Below are 20,168 nucleotides of genomic sequence, written 5' to 3'. Positions count from 1 at the left end.
TGAGTGACCGCCGGGAGCGGGCTGGCGCTGGGTCGGGGTGGGTGGGACGCGCCGTCGCGCAGGGGCAGCGCCCACCGGCTCGGCGGGGACGGGTCGGCGGCGCCGCCGCCACCTGTTAGCGGGGCTGTTCCCCCCGCCGCCAAGTTCGTGCCCCCGCTGTGCTGAGGCTGTCCCCGCCGTGCCCGGGGCGGCGGTGAAAAGGGACGGACCCTCGGCCGGGTGGGCGGCGGCGGGGCCCGGGGCGATGGGGGCGGTGGCGGCCACCCACCTGCTCGCCTGGCCGCGCCATGACTGCTGCCTGGGCGCTGCCTGCCGCCCCGAGCCCCGGCAGGCCGCCGGGGTGGGAGGGTGGTGGGGTACCACCGAGCCGCAGCCTCTGTACCCCCTATGCCCTCCATCCCCTGCCCTCCCGCACCCGCTGTGCACTCCTCCCGTTCTCCTCCTCCTAAGCTGCAGCCGTTTTTCCTTCCCTCCTTTGCCGTCCCGCGCCCCTCCGTGTCCCTTAGCTGCAGCCGTGTTCATCTCCTCTACTTCGCACCCCCAGTTTGCAGCCCACTGCACCCGTCTTCCCTCATCCCCTTGCATCCCTCACACGGCTCCTGTGATGCTTCGAAGGGGGAGCTCCAGACTCCCCACTCTTGGCCAAAGCAGGGCTACCTTCTGGGCTCTGACACCCCCGGGAGAGACCAGCTCCATGACGGTGCCAGGCGTCGCCAGGCCCGGAGCGAGGCGCGGAGGGCGCAGGCAGGTGGCGGAGGCGCAGGTATTTGTGTGCAGCTGTGAGCAAGTGAGCGAGGTCCCCCGTTCTGCGAGCATGCGGCTCTGCGGAGCTGGTGACACCTCCCTCCCTCCTAGGAACGCTCGCCGCCGGGGCTCTGCAGCGTGCCGAGGCTTCCTGCGCCCTGCTGCCCTGCAAAGGGTGTCGCGGCGTCCGGGGCTGCAGCGTCTTCACCCCCAGTGAAACTGCATCGCATGGCTCGCTTGGCCCATACAGGTCCTGACTGGGAGTGTGTTTTAAATTGCCTCAAGCAGTGGAGCGAGCCTGGAGACAAAAGAGATGACGAGAAGTCAGAGTGGACTGGCGAACTCTGGAGCTGCTGGAGAAATGCTTAGGACAGCTGGAAACAGGACTGTGGAGCAGGAATGGCTTGTTAAGCCATTGCATGGCAAGTCAAGCCATTGACTATTTCAGTGTCCTAAGCTGGATCGTCATATCGCTTGTAGCCTGTGATACGCAAGTTGCTCCTGGGTAGAGTAGGTCTTTGAAATGCAGAAAGCTTATGAACTCCTGGTGAGGCTGTGTCACGATGTACTTCAGTCTGGTTGGCATGGGTAGGATGTGCAGCTTGGAGCAGGAACTGGTTTTGAATGGAGGAAAGCGCATGAGGTTTGGTGTGGGCTCAGCTAGAGAGTTGCTGTAGTCAGAATTGCTGATGTGTTTATCCTTCACAGCTCTGAAGTATTTTAATTCTACAGCTAGCGATTTGTGTGATTTTCCCAAGTGTTTTTAAGACGGCCATGTCTGAATCCATGTGTATCACCCCTCTGTGTGTCTGGTCATTTCCTTCTCCTCGTAAAATGTTTTTCCTGTGTGATTAATAATGTGCCAACTGCTTCATTTCAGCGCTGAGGAGGCTGATGCTGATTGATTTCCCTGTTCAGTCTTCTCGGTGGGTCTGGAAGCTGATGGGTGTTATCACTGCAGAAGAGGCTGCTTTTGGGTGGGAGCTGTCAGCATGTCTTTTTTTTTTATCTCAGCGAACCTCTTACTTCTTTTAATTAAAAAGAGATGAAGTATGCGTGGTAATACCCTTCATGTTTACATAAAAATGATCTTGTAATTAGCAATAATTATCTCAGTTTGGGATATTGCTGAGATATTTAAACAGGACTTATGACCTGAGGGACACTTTTCCAGCCCCAGGGTGTTGCCCTTGTTGTGGCTCTCTCCTGCGGTGAGTTTGATTCTTGGCTGCTGCCAGTGGTGAAGGTAGAACAGCAGTGGGAGTAGCCTCGTGTTCCTCTGATGTTGGCCTAGAAAGCCATGGCCACATTTTCCTTACTGAGCCTGCTTCTGCTTCCCAGGGCTCCCTGGCAGCCCTGCCACCACGCCTGTGGAGATGCTCTGCCTTTGATGGCTTCCACCCCATGGTCTGATGATTCTCAAGGGGACCTTGCTGTTATCTTGGGAGAGGGGGATAAAAACAGGCTGAAAAATTCCCAAGTGACCTTTTTATTTTCCTGGTTCTCACAGGGAGGTTTGGAGAAGGCTGCTGATAATGTGGGAGACTTTTCCTTGTGAGAGTAGAGATCCTGAGGTATCCTTGTCCATCTTTCACCTGACTTCCCTTTAAGAGGAGCAAAGCTCAGCTCAAACATAAGCATTCGCTTCCAGGCTGGATATGGCTCCCGCTGCCTTCCCTCCTGCAACCAGTGCACCCCAAATTTACCTTTCTATTAGGCTGCCCTTGGAGCTCACCAGGTTTTCTTGGGGTGAAAAACCTTTATGGAGTAGAAAAGTTGAATATTGGGGAAACATTCAACAAAATAAAATCAAGACAAAAAGTACTGCCTATAGAGAGGGATTCCTTGTGGGAGGGTGGTGATTCTCTTCTGTCTCCCAAGATGAGTTATACAGTATTCTGTATTTTTGTCAGTCTCGGAAAAGCAAAATGGTTGTGCTTCAAGTAATCTTTAATTATAATTTATCCCCAGCTTTCTATTTTAACATTTTTGAACTGTAAACTTAGAACCAGAGCTTATTAAGCAGCAGATAAAAAATGTTGCATGTATTTGAATTTTACTTGTATTAATCTAATAATATATTTATGACATGATATTTGATCAGCTTTATACCTGGCTGAAGACCACAAAATAGTGTTAATCAAACAAATTATTTGGCAAATACGGATTAAATTAAATAAATTATCTATCTGCCAACTGCTGTTTAACTGATCTGTTATGGTATGTTCCTCATTCTCTTTATCTTTCCCTTCCAGTTTTCATTCCATTTTTGCATGGTTGATCTTTTCCTGAACTGTCCCTGGTATCTGTTTCATTTATCTCTTTTGTGTCATGGTTTTCCTTCCATTCTTTCTTATGTCTCTTTCTTGAACCTCTCTTTCTGTGCTTTTTGAGTCTAAATTAGCCTTTTTTTCCTCTTTTTCTCAACCTTCCTGGTGGAGTTTTTTTTATTGAGCACTTCATAGTCAGCTGAACTAAATCTGGTATGTGTTTAAATGCATAAAAATGTAAAACTGAATGCAGACTGTGTGTGAGCATGAAGATGTTTGCTTGGTGGTAATGCTTCTCTGCCTCTCCCCGTGTTTTCTGGCTGTTGGAGGAAGGGTGTTCCTGCAGTTCTGGAGGTTTTCCCCAGCACTCATTTTTGCTTGTCTTCTCCTTATGCCTCTTTCAAAAGTGAATTTGACTTTGTATCTTAAGAAAGCAACCAGGATCAAATGGCAGTCCTTGTGTTGTTCCCTGGTTGTGTATCTGTATGCAACCTGCTTCCATCTGCTGTCTGACCAAACCCAGCCTTCCTGCCAGGCAGTTCTGCTTTCCTCCTGGCATCATCTTTCCTCCCCACTGAGTTTACAGCCAGGAGGTGTCTTTCAGTAGGGCAAAAGGAACGAGTGCTCTGGACGTTTTCTGGTTTACCTATTACTTGCAAAGTCTGTATAAAATGCAGGTTGGTGAGGGTAGGTGGCAAGAGGTGAACAGGTCATTGTGCAGGTTATAGTGCATGACCGAGCAGTCACAATATTCAGCTTTGATCTAGTATTCAAAAATGAAAGTCGCTTAAGAAATGAAGTTTCGGTTACGAAGAAGACTTGGTTTGTTTTGTGGGTTTTTTTTTTTTTTTTACCCCAGATGAAATCTAGGGATGGGGAGGATAATTCAAAAACAATGAAAGGAATAGAAAACTTTGTCTTTCAGGGGAGGAAATTTACTCTGCCTTGGCAATAAAGCTCAGGCAGTCCAGAGGGGTGTGATGAGAGTGCTCAGAGTGCGTGATTCGCCTCCACTGACGGTTGCAGTGATGTTGCAGCAGTGTATGAGCTAAGCTGTGTATGTCATAGCTGACTGCTTGAAGTACTGGGAGTTATGCCACAATGCCCCCTTGTACCCTGAAGGAAAGGTCTGTGCTGTACTGAATTGAACAGTTCCACCTCTCCTCTGTCTTCCAAGGGGCTTTGGGGAGCACTCGGGTGCACTGACACAGTGAGCAATCCAGGCAGCACATTGTTGCAAAGCAGAATTGATTGGGGAGGATGGAGCCAAGAGGAATAATCTTTTGCAGTTAATTATTTACTGCAGGGAGAGAGAGAAGCTGATGACGTTTGGTTTATAATTACAGATATCCAGAGGTAAATACTTCAGGATGATCTGGATTATTCTGTGTGTTGGTACCTATTTCTCTGTAACGTGGGACCAGCACTGTTTACTGACTGTCTCAGTAAAACCAAAACCCTGTTATCAACTTCTCACCAGTAAGGTATGGTTCTATAACTTTCTCTGTGTGGTGCTGACTGACCTGAATGCCTACAGAGAGAATAGTCTTTCCATGCTTACTGTCTTAATGCATGACCTGCCTGTGGTGCCCATCTGACAGCAGTGTGGGCTCTTGGAACAGCTGATCTCTGTGCTGAAAGATGACTTTGTGTTTAAAGCCACAGAATTGTGAACTGGGGAGTCATGACCCCCCCATCTGGTCTTGGCTAAGCTGGTTGCTTATCTCACTGGACTTTTCTTTAGGAGGGATACTGACCTAGCAGATAGGCTGGATATTTGCTGGTTATCTGCTGAAGGGGTAGGATGCCCTGGGTGAGGCACTCTGATAATGCAGAGGCAGTGGCAGCCCAGGTACTTGTATAGTGCTGTGGGCCAAACTTTAAGAGGATTTTTCCTTTTGCGTAGCTAAATTCATTATAGATCAGACTGCTCGTATGCAAGTTAAATTCAAGAGCTGGTGGAGCTGAGTTTAAATGTGTGTGTGTGGGAGCAATAACTTGACGAATACAAAAAAGAGACATTGATGCAATGTCTCTGGGAAGATGCCTGTACGTCTTCTACTTGTTTAGCATCCTTGAGAGAACAGCAGACGTGAAGGAGAAGCTGTGGCCTGTGAAATGAAGAGGATGTCGTGCTCTTACTGGCAGAAGAAGAGGAGCAAGATCTAAAAAGCCAGGGAGTAGGAGTGAAATGAGGGATGCAGGTGTGCACAGCGGGGGCTGCTCCAGGCTGCCCTGTTCTCCCTGGGTGAGGCTCTGCAGAGAGAGAAGCGAGGAGGAGATCAGTGGAAAAAGGCATTGTGGGGGCTGCTGCTTTGCAGAGCGGTGCATTGGCTCTCCTGCTGGTCAGGGCTGAGCCGAGGCATGGCTGGCTGGTAGTGGAAGTGCATAGGGCCGTATTCCCTGAGAAAAGCAAACCAGTGAAAGAATCTCAAAGAGTCTGGCCAGCAAGTGCTTGTGCCTGAGGCAAGCTGGGATCTTGTTTAGAAGCTTGCTGAGAACTGAGCTCTGTTCATCAGCAGTTTTTTGGGTAACAGGCAGCCACCGTGTCGGCCTGCTCCAGGATCACGTTGAGCGCTCTGACACTCCGTGCTATCTTCAGCAGTTCTGTGGCTTACATCCAGCTCTATTCAGCCTGCTTCAAACCATGTGAAGAGAATAAGCTTGAATGTATAAATTTGGAGCCTGCAAATGATGGATTCCATCCCACCCCAGATAGCCACTTCAGGAGCCAGAGCAGTATTCCTGGTGTGGCACTAGGTCCTCTGTTTCTGTAGTGATTGTAGCCATGCTCCTTCCCTGCTGATGGCTTTGCATTGGATGTCAGGGGCTTAATATTATGTGAGGGACTGGAATTCATTCTCCAGGAAAAGGCTGGGCTTGAGAAACCAGGCTTTAGTTGGCATGATAGATAGATAAAACAGTAGTTGATTATGTTAAGTAAATAAAACTTCACTGTTTCTTGTATGGGACTGATCCTGGCTTGTCTGCATGACAGTTCTGTGATTTTTTTTTTTTCATTGTCTCCCCTTGGATTTCTGTCTGTAGATGCAATGGCTCCTTTTGTGTCCCACTCTGCTAGACTCCTGCTGTGAACAGCACAACTCTGCTTTGTAGAATGCAAACCTAGCAAATGCTGGTGAAAGCAGGAGGTACCTCCTGCCTGGTGTGTGCATGCACATCCCTTGCTTACCCCCCTTGTGTGCAGAGGATGAATACATAACCTTACAATATAACCTTAGTCATGCAAGGTTTCTCCCATTCTTGTTTCTCCCGGCCTTTTCCTGATTTGCATGATATTATAAGAGGCCAGTTGGCTTTTTCTGGAGGGTTTGTCCCACTTTCCACACAGGCAGCCTTGGGCGAGTGGTCTGCTCCCTGACCCGCTTTGACGAGCATGTGCTGGCTTCTTGCTCTGCTGATATGGGAGGCAGGGTGAGGATGAGTGCTGGGGGCTAGGCAGGGGGAGGATATCACTGTGCTGGTTGGTGTCACCTCCCATCTGGCAGTCAGCATAGCTGATGATGGATGAGGAGGTGCACACAAATCCCTGCTTCACTTTCTGCCTCGTTGTTCTCCTGGGCTGTGTGGCGGCTGTACTGAAGTGTTAGAGAGTCAGATGTGCTCTCTCCTAAGAGTACAGCTACATCTTCTCCATTCTGCCGTACTCAGTTGCAGGTGATGGCTCTGTAGCTATTCTGGTGGTCCCTATAATTTCCAAATATCAAGGTATTGATTCTCAAAACATATGCACTGGAAAGAAATTACTACCATGACCATGGTGGAGGTAGGAAACAGAGGTGCGAGAGAGTTGGATCTAGACCTGGAAAGGTGCTTCAGCCTCTGCTTTTCCACAGAAACTGTGGCTATGTACTGATGTGGCTCATAGTTACGGGAACATGTGCAGGGTCTCACCAGGTCTGTGGCAGAGCAGGGAGGTAGATGGATGAGGTTGGAAATCTCTGATTCATGAGCAGATTATAGTCATCCTATCCCCACAATTGCCGCACGGGCTGGACAGGATGTCCTCTGCTTCACATTCCTTCTGTGATGAACACATTAGTATGTGTTCAGTAGACATCAGTTTATACCTCTGCTGTTCCTCTTCCTCTATGGTGTGTATCTCAAGCAGCAACCCTTTTCCAGTCTATGAAGCGCCCAGGCTTGGCTGCCCCTCGTATCTGCTAAAAAGTGAAAAATTGCCGGCTATCTACCAGTGCCTATAGCTGGGGCACTGGGCAGGGAGAGGAGACACATTATTACAATTCCCCTGGGAGCTGGGGAATGAACTTTCACATTAACAGGAGGAGCCTAGAGCAGAGCTGAGAACAGAAATTGTTGTCCTAGTCTGGCACTTTGACTGCAAGGTCAGCTTGCCATTTTCTTTGGTAACTGATGAGTGTCAAAAGATTCAGCACCCAGCTATTGACATGTTGCTAAGCTGATTCTCTGATGAGGGAAGTGTTTTCTTATCACAATGTGCCCTGAGAAGGTGGGGGTTTGTTTCCTTTTATCATTTCAAGCAAGGCTGTCTTAACTGGTATTTTAATATTTTAGGTGTCTGGTCTTAGGAGTGATGTGAGTGGAGGGCTGGGATGGCAGTCCTTTGCATGTCAGTCTTCCAGGCTGTAAGTGGGGCTTGTGTCCTAAGAAATGGATAGACATCCCCTGGTAAAACTGAGTGTCTTGTTATGAGCTGGCAAAACAGTAAGAAGGTTTGGTCAGTTGAATAGAAAAGCTGAAGGCCCCTGGATGTGGATTGTTTTAAAAATCAGAGGGCTGTAGGACCTTAATTTGTGTTGCTGGCAGATGATTGCAAAATGTGCAATCTCCCTATTGGTCATCTGCACCGAGGCACTTTTTGTGGAAAGATCTGAAAAACAAGGTGTAGTTAATTGACCAAATTTTTAAGGGTGAAAAATAAAACAAACTTCCCAGGGGGCAGGGGGGAAGGTGGATTTCTTCAAGAAGCAAAACCCTTTACTTTTTTTTTACAAAGCAGTTTCCGAGGCACCTAATCTAATCTTTCCAAAACAAATCTCTGGCAGCCAGGGCTCACGTGTTTAAAAAAAAACAGTGTATAAAGGAATGTATTGTGACAGTTTAATTTGTTACTGAAATATGCTCACCTCTGGGGTAATTCAGAGCAACCGTAGAGTGGATGATAAACCTGTTCAGGATGGGAGGTGAGCAAAGGGAAGCTGCTGAGATGAAACTGCCCATGCAGAGGTGTAATTCCTGGGATTTAGGTTTGTCTTCCTCCTTTGATTCTAATGGGGCTGTAGCCTGTTCAAATCTAAACAGGGCAGTTGTTGCTGAGTCCTTGCTGCCACAGCAAGGTTTTGGTGGTGATTCTCTGAGGGAGGTGGTAGGGAAGAGCCTCTGGTACTAGCCAGCTTTAGAGATGAAATGGGGGAGGATTACAGCCCATAAGGTACAGGTCCCTGGCTGGGGATTTGTAAAAGCCCAGGGCAGCTAGCTGGATTTTATAGTTACCAATTCATGGATGCAAACTGAGCTGTGAAAGCTGGCTTGCAATTTCTGCTGTTTTAAAGAAAAAACAAGGCAATTGCCTTGGAAAGGGGAAAACAAGGATGCTCTTGAGAAGGCTGAGGAAAGCCCTCCTGAGTTTTAGTGGAAGATGTGCAGTTGGAAAAAAAACCATGATGTATAGAGTTGCTTATCTGAAGTGTGCTCCTTGTGAAGAGGTGGGAAGCTGAGTGCCTAGGGGAGGGCTGGGCTTTCTCAGAGTAGGCTACTAAGTACATGCTTTTTTTGGCAAGCCCTGCAATTGCATTGCAACAGGGTTGTGAGGTCTTGTTCAGGTTCAACTGAAGTTGATTGAACTCTATTGACTGCAGTGCCTGGGCTGGTGCACAGTGCAGCATCTCTCAGGGCAGTTCAGGTGTTCATCTCCTTTGTTTCAAAGTCTCTGCATCTGGAATTAGTTTATTCAATTTGCAGCTTAGAGCAATTTTAGAAGAAATCCCAGAGGAGAAGAAAAAGAACACTACCACCTGAACAGATCAAAATAATCAAATGGGTTGTGTTGTGGAACTGGGATGTGACTGGCAGGTGCTGCAGGGAGGTGGACAATCAGCAGGCACACTTTCTCAGCATGGCTTGCTCTCCTGGGACATTGGGAGCAAATACTGTTTGGATTCGAATACAAAGAGATAATGTTTAAAATCTGAGGTAGGAGCCTATGAGCTTGGTGGCAACTGAATGCAGGGGTAGAAGAAAAAGCTTTACGAACAGTAAGTCACCCTTTCAGGGAGCTGAGTTAAACTTCTCATTTTCTTCTGAACCCTTCAGTTCAGTCCCACCATGGGTGAATGTTGTGCAGTCTCTTCCATGTTTGATTTTTTTTCCCCCATTTGATTTGAAGGCCCTTTGTAGCAACTTATCCCCCATGCATTATGTTATCAGGGAAGTTATTCTGCCTGCAATCCCTGTGTGAGCTTGATTTTGTTGTTTTCTGTAGCATGAGGGCTGACAGTTTCACAGATCTCAGAATACCTCCTCCATCTCTCCCCTGGCCAGCCCAGCAGCATGACAGCTCCATTTAACATGTGCCATCTGCTTTGACTTCCTTCCCCTAGACTTGTTATTTTGCAGTTGTCTGCATCAAGCTCCTGTGTTGCCTGCTCCAAAGGATTGTATATCAGAAGTCATGAAAAGGAGGAGAATCCTCAAGGCTGGCCTGTAAATCCCAAGTCTCTCTACTAAAAGAAATGGCAGTCCTCTCCCATGTCCTTGACCTAGCCCTGCCTGTCATGGTGCATCTCTTGATGGGCACAAAGTGAGCCTTGCAGGCTCTCTGGGTTCTCACAGCACAAAGTGTTTGGTGCCTGGGATGTTCTCCTTTCTTCACCTGCTAACACAGAGGCAGGCTGAGACTTGTAGCTCTGCCTTCTCTTCAGCTATCCCCCAAAATTATTTGGATCCTCTTGGAACATCATTACAGGGAAGGTGTTGTGAAGTTTTCTTGATCGTAAACACTTAAGGGCTTGAGCCTCTCATCTCCCACTTGAAATGTAGTGTTACCCTCGGGCCTTGTGTGCTTTTGTGTTAGGTGCAGGGTAAGATAGTCGCTCTCTGAAAAGATTACCAGCAAAGTGCAAGATGGGGAATGTCAGGGTGCAGTTCCCCTGTCCAAATGCTGGCATCTAACATCCCAGCCCCTCAGTCCCCCTAGACAGGCAGCAGAGGAAATGAGCACTCCCACCTCATTGTAATGCAGGTGGATACCTGAAACAGCAGACAGACTGTGCCTGTCTCTGCTCATTGATGATAGAGAGGGTCTTGATGATAGGCTCTTGTGGACATATCTGTGCTGTAGGTGAGATGAGCCCCACCTTGAATAGCTGCACTGAGCATGCTGGGGTAGCACAAAAAGGAGGCAAGACTGTTGAATGTGGTCTGTCTTTTGCTATCTGATCTGGTAAGCATGTTCATCTTCCTTTGGTAAGAAGCTACCCTTCACTTTGATTCCTTGCTGGCCAAGAGTGGAGGAGAGGGATGTCATCCAGACAGCAATTGGAAGACTGAGTTAAACACCTCTCAGAGGTGTTCCTAGGACAGAGCTCCAATCCTGTCCTAGCTCTGGACCAAGGGATATTTTAACCAAGTGAAGGCAGAAAGTGTAGGTATGAATGGAACAGTTTTGTCCTTGGTTCATCCTTTCATACTGAGGCCAAGTAACTGCTAACATAGGTCAGGAATTACTCGGGTACTTCTCAGGAGGTCCTGACCTCTTGCATGTGCCCAAACAGGTATTGTGTTGGAGTGGGGAAAAACATGAGACCTCTATATCTAGAGCTGAAACAATGGCATGGGGACTTCAGATTGCAAACCAGCAGGTGATAGCAGCAGGAGCCCTCCAGTGCCTCAAAAAGGGCTGCACGTCTGGGTGTTCTAGGATTACTGGGTAAAACTCTTTCTGTTAGGGGGAAAAGAGCCTTTTTCCTAACGCTGAAGCACTGCTACGTGCCATATTGTGGCTTTGGGGATGATGGAGCAAGTTTCTGTAGCTTGTATCCTGTTTGACCTGAGCCTTTATGGTTTCTCTGAAGACCCCGACATGGTCTGCAGAGAGCAGGTTGGAGGAGATCTAGAGCTGTCCTTGAAGGAGCTAGAAAAATGAAGTTGAGCCAACTGAAAGGAATAAAGCCTCATAGCCTGGGGAGGATTTTCTTGACTGGCTGAGTTTCCCCTTTGATTTGGAGCACTTGTTCCATCATGCCTTTTGCTGGGGAAGAATTAGCCCAGTGGCAGAAATGCAGTGTACTGGGCGTTTTGGGAGTGAGAAACCTGTCCGCAGCAAGAGCCCACAGAGCTTGGACTCAGCCTCTGAGTCCCTGTGCCAGCAGCTGCTTGCAAGACTGCTCAGTAGGGGGTGGTGCCATGCTAGTCCTTACCCTCCATCTCATGTCTGTGTTGTCAGCATGATTCACTGCTACAACCCTGAAGAAAGAGTCAGTTTTATATCCCAATTTTGCTTGTTGTTGATACTCATGCTGTAATTCCCATCACTTCAGACACCCATAAAATGGTGCTCTAGAGAGTCTGTGTAGTATGTGCACTGCAGTCACTTCAAACAAATAGCGGGAAGTCTGTTAGGGGTGAAATTTCTGGCTGGTCCTAGGTGGGAAATACATACTGTGCTACAGAAAAAGGCAAAGAAATACCTTATACTCCATTATATGGTGTATTTTCCTCATTTCACAATGCATCTGATCTCTCCCTGCTGTCTTTCCTGGCTACATGTGTCCACCACAAACATTTGTACTTTTAATTTCATGCTTCTAGGGAAAGGAGAGGGCAAGTATGAAAACCCTCAGGAGGCTTTCAATTCAGTGAGGAAGGTATATTAGGGCTTGCAGTTCCCATATGTTTTTTCTCTGATACTTTCCTCGCTGTCCTTTCCCTATGACCTTTGGTACAGTAAACAGCCGACAGTGTTTGAAGAGTGTCCCAACAGGGAGGCGCCTGGCACAGCATCGGGTGCCTGCAGCTCCCATGCATCCCTAGGTACGTGCTTAGGGCTGGCCTTTCGCTGGCATCATCCTGCTGCTGGCTGGATGCACTGTGACAAAACAGTACTTTTTACTTGTTAATTTTTGCCACTGACATCAGGCAAAAGACAGACTTGTCAACAGGAGATAGTTTATAGGTCTCTGGAAGATTTGCAGCAGTGACACTCAGCTGTTTGCTCTCCTGGTTGGACTGGTGCACACGTGGGTCTTTGAAAGCTGGCGGGAGAAACTAGGATCCATCCATCCCTTTCACAAAGGTTTTGTAACTATATGACCTTCTAACTAATTTTCCTAACTCTCTAATAACACATAAATGTAATTAAATCTAGACAGACAAGGCCATATCATGCCTTGGGCATGGGAAATTGTGTAATACCATCAAGTTGCCTTTTGTGTTCACGGTAGACCTAACCTTATTGCACCAAGAACTTCCTTAAGATTTTACCTTTAGGGTGGAAAGAGAACTCCCATCTCAGGAAACACAGTTCCCTCTGGTAGTCCACCAAAGGCCGCTTTGGTTTCTGATTCAGCTCTGCGAATTCTGTCTAGTGGCTTCAGACTGGATGTGAATTTGGCTGGTATTACTTCCCCTGTGAAGGCTAAAGCAAGGGAGAGAAAACCGAAGTAGCTTGTCTTAGTCTAAGTCAGCAATAGAGAATTGCAAGTTTCTGTAGATCCTAATGAAAGGTCCCTGCCTTATCTGTCTTGATATTTTGCTGGTTGCACAACTTGCACATCCCATAGATGCAAATATTTTCCTGGGGTTGGCCCTTGTTGCCCAAGGAGGGTGTTTGTTCAGATTCTCATGCTTTGCAATTAATATAAGCTTCTCAACTTTGTGTGAAAGAAAGGGAAGTGGTGCTAAAGTGGTTTGTTTTTTTTTGTTTTGTTTTTTTTTTTTTCCTCCGTGTTGTTCTTCACCAGCTGGCTACTTTGAAAAGAGCATGTTGTGGTTTTTTCCTTAAGGAGCAACGTGTTGCTGCAAATTCAGCTTTGGAGAGGTTGTGGGAGCTTTTGTCTGCTGGTGCTGCAGCTGCTGCGAGCAAGGCACAGACAATACGTGGTGCTGTGGGTACCTAGCCTGCCAGCCTGGTCTGGCTGGAGGGGATGCCAGCCCAGCCGAGTGGCAGGATCCTTCTTTCCCACTGCATTCCCACACTCGCTTGGTGGTGGCTTGGAGATGTGAGTCCTTGCCTTGCTCCAGACCATGCAAGAGCAGCAAAGTTCACACCATGGGATGTTGTCAAAGGAATGAGAACCTGTTTCAAGTAAATACCTTTTCTCTGCCTCGTTTAGCTATGGCAGCCTTATCTTGAGAGGGCTGTATGAAGCGCGCTTGTCACAGCTGTGTCAGGCACCCACACAGCTAACTGAGATATCTTGCGTGTTCTCTTCTGAGCTACTGGATAAAATGTGGCTACTTTAGAGGGTAAATTGCCTCCATGGGTTTAAAAGAAGGTATCTAGTTTGGACCTAGAGAGCACACTTCGTGTTTAGGTACAGTGGAAAACCTTTGAGTGAACTTCATGAAGTCCGTGTTCATTGTGTTTTTCAGAATACTCTCTGAACTTGCATTTGTTTTGTGTTCTGCAAAAGTAACAATTCCTTTTGGGGCTGTAGAATAAAGAATAAAACACTAGCTTGAAGTGTATACTTGTAGAAGAAAGAATAAAACACTTGCCTAAAGTGGTGTGGAGGAGTTGTCACCCTATAAAACTCAGCCTGGGCCATTGGCTGCGTGTTTCACAATGACCTTGGCCAGTCACACTGGTGTTGCCTTATGACCATGCAGCCACTTAAAGGGAGGAAATAAAGGCCAGGTACATGAACTTTTATATCTGATCAGGGTTTTGACTGTTACCTTAATTCAGATTTCCTGTTGGAGTTGACAGGATTATGTCCTGAGTTTGATCAAAACTGAGGAAGTAAGGGAAAATGAAGCCTGTGGAATGGCAGCCACCACTTGGACCAGTTTCTTTATGAAAACTCTCAATTTGGGCAAGAAATACTAACCTACAATATATTTTCCTTCAATGCAGGTCTTCACCCTCTCTGTCCTAATCTTAAGTCTACAGGTGGAAGGCAATAATGGTAAATCCTAGAGCCTAATCAGCCTTTGATGGAGGGACTTAATTAAGAGCGAGACAAGCTCCGCTGTAAGTTTTTAAAGATGGATTGTGAGGCTAAGTTGACGAAGTTTCAGTCTTCTGAGATCTATTTTTTCTTTGCTGTTGGAATAGGAATTTTTATCTTGTTAATATACTCACATTACAAAACACTGCAGCTTGTCTTTTTGCTTGAGTGGTGCTTCAGGTTGAAGTTGGTTGGTTTGGCCTGTGAGATGGTGGTTTCCTGTGGGATTTTTCCATTTTTAGAAAAAGCTTTTTGCAAACACTTGATTAATTAATTTAATTTTATTTCTTCACTTGAAGTTCCTGTGTGGGAACAATGAGAGCTGTGTAGGAGCTGTACCCACTACACCACACTGTGGCCTTGAAGGTTCATTGTAGGGACACACATGGTCCTCAGGATGTTGCTTTCTGAAAATAAGAGGATTTTAAGAGAGAAACAAAGCAACATGTTATTTCTAGCTAGGTGTGAATGATGTATAAGAGTGAGAGACTGCTGCATGTACCTTAGGAGCCCTGAAAAACAACACATGTTGAGCTCCACTACCCTTAAGTGAAGAGGGAGCTTTATAAACGCATCACCCCTGTTGAAAATCTAACTGCTGGCTTGTCTCTGCCAGGCTCCTCTGAAGGTACATGATCATGTTTGAGATCTCACAATATTGGCAGGACTGTACAAATTCAGAGTTCAGTCTTAAGCACTGAAGTTATTCTTCTAAAGAAATCAAATTTTGTCGTACCAAGGATCTGAGGAGATACAGATCCACAGAGCACAACCTCTGACTGCAGATCCTCTTGTGATTCTTTCTTCCCTTAAGGGAAAAAAAGCCAAACCCCAAACCACCAGAACTCTGAAAGAGGTTCTTGTCCAAAAGTGAAGATTTTCTGTAGTTGTTCCAAATGACTGTTTCCTCAGGGGGATCACTTTCATAGCTTGTGTGCAATTTTTTAATCCAGCTCGAAACCCACAAGACAGATGGGGTCATGACAAAAGCCAGGAAGTTCACATGATCTTATTGGACTGGATCATTTTTAACAGTGCCAGTTCACATCACCTGTCTACTTCTTGCTTTTTCCAAACTACTGGGGAAAGATAAAACCCTAGCAGCCTTGTGACATTTAGCATTACTCAAACACTCATGCAGTCTTGATTGGTCAGCATAGGGCAAATTTTGTGGGTGTGGGTGAGCAGAATTGGAGAGGAGCCTCAAATCAGGCACCAGTATGAGCAAACTTAGGTCTTTTGCTGCATACCCCATCTCTGTCCCCCCAGCCCTTCCTGGAGCTGCTTTTAGTGGCATTTTCTGTAGCCCAGGAGGTAGTTGCATGAGCTTTTCGGTCCAGTTTTCAACCCCCTTTCCAGACATCATGGCTTAAGTATCAGAGCTTCAGTTCTTGTGTATTTGCTGGCGCTTATGAGAGCGGGGATGACCAACTGAATAAAAGGTCAGGATTTATTTGGTGGGGGCTGATGGCAAAGGGTGATAGCATGAAATATTCCCTGTAGTCAGGGATTTGCAGAGCGATGTAGGTCATGTAACAGATCTTCACACACACGGCATATAGAAAATATAATAATTTTACTTGTAATAATAAAGTTGTATTATTATGTGCTGGGGAATTGAAGGCAGATGCTTGGATTTTTCCCAGTGGGCTTAAGGGAGGTTCAGATTTTGGTTTATTTATTTATTATATGCTAAACCAAAGCCAAAGAACTGTGAGTCAGCTTGATCTTCACTGCTGTAGTTCCTATGCTGTGGTCCCCAGGCATTGTCTAACAAATGCCTGTACCCACACAAGGCTGGATGAACCCAGACATTGCAGACTTATTTTTGTCACCCTGTTGCAGAAACTCCTTAGGGAGCCTCTGTGTATGCTTAGGAGCCAGTGGTATGGGAAAGCCTCTTAGCAGAAAACACTCATCTGCTGATCCCAGGAGCAAGTTCTCTCTGGCAGCACCATATGCAATTCCTCATGGCAGCCAGATCTCCAGGGAGGAGGAAACAACTCTGCCACCTCCTGTCTTCTTCTGCTTTATGATGGCTCAGTTTTATAGTTGCTCTGTAGGCACTCTGTGTGCCTCCCTGGCTGAACAAAGGCGTATTTGTGCTTTCAAAGGTAATGTCAGTCTGCCTCGCTGCTGTCTCAAGATGTAGAGAGGGATAAGTGCTCCAAATGGGCTAAGGTTGAAAATTAAAGTAGACCAAGTGAGATCCTCAACCAGTGTCGATTGTCTTGGCTTTAGTGGCATCAATACAAGGACTCTACTTTTTGCCCTTTCCTTAGGGTGAACCTTCAAGGTGAGATCTCAGGTGTGGGACTCACTTGTCTGGTTCTTACTCCTTGGCTTGGGCTGTCCTCTCGCTTCCTTTGGGAAGCTATAAACACTTGCACCTTGTCCATAGTACATGCAGATAATGGTTTAGGCTGTCAGGAGAAATTGTCCTTGAAGTTCTAAGTTTGCCTTCTGTGGTTATTTTATTCAGGTCAAATACAGAAGTGTTTGCATGAGCCTTATAAAGTCCAAGAATAAATCCAGTGAATGCTGCTGTGCTTCTAGATGTCTCTGCAATGTGTCCTTCCCCAGTGTTGCAAAGCTGTGCATGAGCAGGAGTACCAGAAAATCTTGAGAGCCTGGGGGGAGATGGCTGGACACCAGGAAAGAAGTTGGGAAGCTATATATATGCATGTAAAAAGAAGTGATGTTTATACTTTTGGCATCTCATTGCTGCAAGATGTTAGGGGAAGTCAGTGGCTTAAGAAGATAAAGATTTGAGTGTTGTATGGACGGCAGGGCCAACCAGAGCTAGACATTTTTCAAAGAGAAAACTGGTGTAGGGGCCTCCTTTTTTTACTTTTCAGATAATCTGGCAGGATGAGACCCTGCTCTGGGATCAGAGATGGTTTCCACTGAAAAGAGTAGAAGAAAATTTTGGGCAGTGGAGAATTCTCAATGATGTATTTGATGCCCAACCATCGCTGACACTGCCCTAATGAAATTACATCACAGTCATTGCAATACAGTTCAACGTCCAAAAGTACCTTTTTTCTTTCTTTGTTGGTTTTTTCTTTGGGGGGGGTTGTTTGTTTGTTTTCAGTTTTTTTGTTTGTTTGTGGGTTTTTTTTGTGTGGGCTTTTTTGTTGGTTTTTTTTTTTTTGGTTTTGGCTTTTTTTTGTTTTTTGGTTTGGTTTGTTTTTGTTCAAATGTGCAGGAGCTTTTCCTGCTGCTGCATGGCATTTGCCTGGGGACTTTGCCATGCAGAGGTTGATCTGTGTGGGAGGTTGGGTTGTCACACCTGACAAAAGGTTGCTTCATCTTAGAAGGGCACCTGCAGGATCACATTGCTCCGTTTTAGTTTTCCCAAGCTGTGACTCCTCCAGCTCATGCTGCAGATGTTTTGGGTTGTACTTTGGATAGTCTCTTTCTGTGCTCTCAGGATAAATTGGGTGCTAAGGACAGGGTGTTATAAGTGTCAGCTGTGTCTTGCCACCAGGTGCTTGTCAGGGTAGTGCCAACTGCATGCAGGTGTTGGTCTCTGGCCGATATCTCCCACTGAAGACATTTTTGGTATCAAGACTTTAAGGTTTTCTACTTTCTGTTTGCAGTTAGAGGATTGTGTCCAGGCTCCCTTGCATCTCTTTGTCTATTCACTTAATGGACTTTCTGACACTCTTTTCCACAGCAAGATGTCATCCCTGAAACTCAGGGCATGGTTTGCTTCCTATCTCTACCGCTTTCAATCAAGCCAATCTGGTCTGTGGGACTGGAGTGTTTGCCCACTCTGTTATGCCTGTTGCAAGTGAGGACCTGAGGCCAGTGTTGCTCTTTTCTCCATCAGTTATTGATCTGTGTAGAGGAACACCTAAGTTGGGCAGGGTCTTTGGAGCATTATGGCCGTGTCAAATGCAGTACCAAAGCCAGATCTGGATCTACTCATTGCCTCTACCAGGGTTGTTCAAGGGACTGGAGTTAAGTTGAGGGTTTCTACAAATATGTAGGTACATCTAACCTTTGGCATTATCAGAGGGATTTCAGCCACTCTTCTGCTCTCAAGAGCTTTGCTTATTTGTGAATCAGCTTGTTGGGCTCCAGTGTTGAGGAACCACATCTGACACAGGCTTGGTGTCTTGCATTTCTGTGGTTTCTTTTCAGCCTTACTTGGCCTGCAGATGCTGGCTGCGAGCCCACCCAAATCCTGCTTGTCGTCGTTGCTGTGGACTCCCAAGGAAGCTCTGGAAGGAAACCCCCCCCGGCTTTTGCTGATTGTGCAGGTCTGCCAGCAGATGCTGGAGGCTGCGATGGAGGTGGTGGAGAAGGCTTTGTGCTCCTGTCCCCTGCACACTCAACCACAGCCACTGATGAGCACATGTTTTACAACAAAAGCTCAAATGTGGGGGATCAGAAATCCCCAGCTTTACCATAAGTTTCCTGTGTGACCGTCAGGAAGTCACTTAATTGTTGTGGGTTCTTCATTGCAGGGTGGAGTTCCTTGTTCCTTTATCTGCTGTGCCAGTCATATGTCGCTGAGGGGTGGGATATAGGAACCTGTGTGGAGGCCACTCAGAGTGGAAGGAGCATGTCTCCTGTGTCCATTCTGTGATGCTTGCAAGACAGGCAGGATGAGTCCTTGGACAGTGTCCCTTTGTTGCTCCAGAGCCAAAAGGGAAATGCCTTCCTTTTCAGTGTGGACAGCTGCAACCCTCACATCTTCAGTCTTTTTTGTAGCAGGTCTGTGATGTGACAGTGATGCACCTAACTCCCTCACAGCAACATTGCTTGCATTTTTTTAAAATCCAGACTTCTACAGAGGGAGGGGATATGAGCATCACATTAACAAGTCTGATGTAGCTGAGATTTACTATAAGCAGCAAAGTGAGGTTTGGGTAATTCAGGACCCTAACTTAATAAAGTTCTGCCGACCCAAACTTAAATCTTGCACTATAACCTTTGGAAGTTTCTGTTTCTGTCAAGTTGTGTGATGGTTTCCCAGCATTGCACACACAATGCATTGGTTGGCTCTGCATGGCTACAGACTCGGTTGTGATTAATTCATTCATGGCTGTTGAAGGGCTGGGTTTGGAGGTCTTCTGTGGACCTTTCTGCCAGCAGTGCTCACTGTCCCCATCCCTCTAGGCTGCAGCTGGCTGATGCTGCAGCTGCCAGGTCCATAAATCAGCAGCGTGCCCCTGAATATCTGCTGCATAATGACTGATGCATATTCATGTTTGCTGTGTTGTGTCACCCTGCTAATATTGTATCTTGGTGAGAAGGAGAGCAGGGACAGGGTCTCAGTAGCTAGTGCCTCCTTGCTTCATTTTATCTCCTGTTTCTGCTTCCACTTTGTCTTTGGCTCCCTAAGATACCCCCCTCTCTTGCTTTTCTAATGCATTTTCCCCAGCTGCTTCTCCCAGATGTGCTAAAGCAAGCCCTGCAGGTTTGCTTTTTGTTGTGGTGCCTTCTTCCCCCCATCCCTGCTGTGCTAATAAATCAAGGTGTGTACCTGCAAAGGTCCTCCAAGGACTAAGTGAACATGAGAGGATGATTGTTATGTTTGAGCATGTAAATTTGAAAAGCCTACTAATAAAAAGTCACTCTTGAAGTATGTGGTCTTAGCTGCTCCTTTGAGCTCTGTTTTTGAATGAGCTTTTATTGATATCCCATTGGGAATGGAAGGGCAAGAAGGAAGCTCAGTTTTGGTCCCTCATCACAAAATGGACTGTCCCTCACCCATGATTCACCTGTGGAGAAGATGCTGTTGGCACCTGTGCTGCTCTATCCTCTGCTTGAAAAACAAGGAAGAAGAAAAGTGCTGTACCACCTTTCCCTGGAAAAGATAAAATTTTGTAAGATATGATTAGTGGCCTGTGGAATACCACACGTGAGAGAGGATGGATGGGGATTGACTCTGCTTTTCTTCTTTCAGTACAAGATCCTAAGTGCTGTCCAGGGAAGCTGGGGAAGCCAGCTTGGGTACTAACCAGAGTGT

At 46.6% G+C, this 20,168-nt stretch overlaps 1 protein-coding gene and 1 long non-coding RNA gene across 2 annotated transcripts in view; one reads left to right on the top strand and one right to left on the bottom strand.

Annotated features, from left to right (window-relative positions):
- The window catches only part of LOC137475938 (GTPase HRas), a 40,028-nt gene that overhangs the window by 374 nt on the left and 19,486 nt on the right, over nt 1–20,168 (top strand). The gene's annotated exons all lie outside the window — the stretch shown is intronic.
- Nucleotides 10–19,954, bottom strand: LOC137475941 (uncharacterized). Its single transcript, XR_011000149.1, has 4 exons — nt 19,921–19,954; nt 11,705–12,651; nt 3,928–7,195; nt 10–3,777 (listed from the first exon to the last, which is right to left on the bottom strand). It is a non-coding gene; the product is annotated as an uncharacterized lncRNA (long non-coding RNA).

Source organism: Anomalospiza imberbis, chromosome 6 (assembly GCF_031753505.1).
Source record: "Anomalospiza imberbis isolate Cuckoo-Finch-1a 21T00152 chromosome 6, ASM3175350v1, whole genome shotgun sequence".
NCBI lineage: Eukaryota > Metazoa > Chordata > Aves > Passeriformes > Viduidae > Anomalospiza > Anomalospiza imberbis.
Note: the sequence above shows the minus strand (reverse complement) of the source record. Positions and strands in the feature narration are given on the sequence as shown.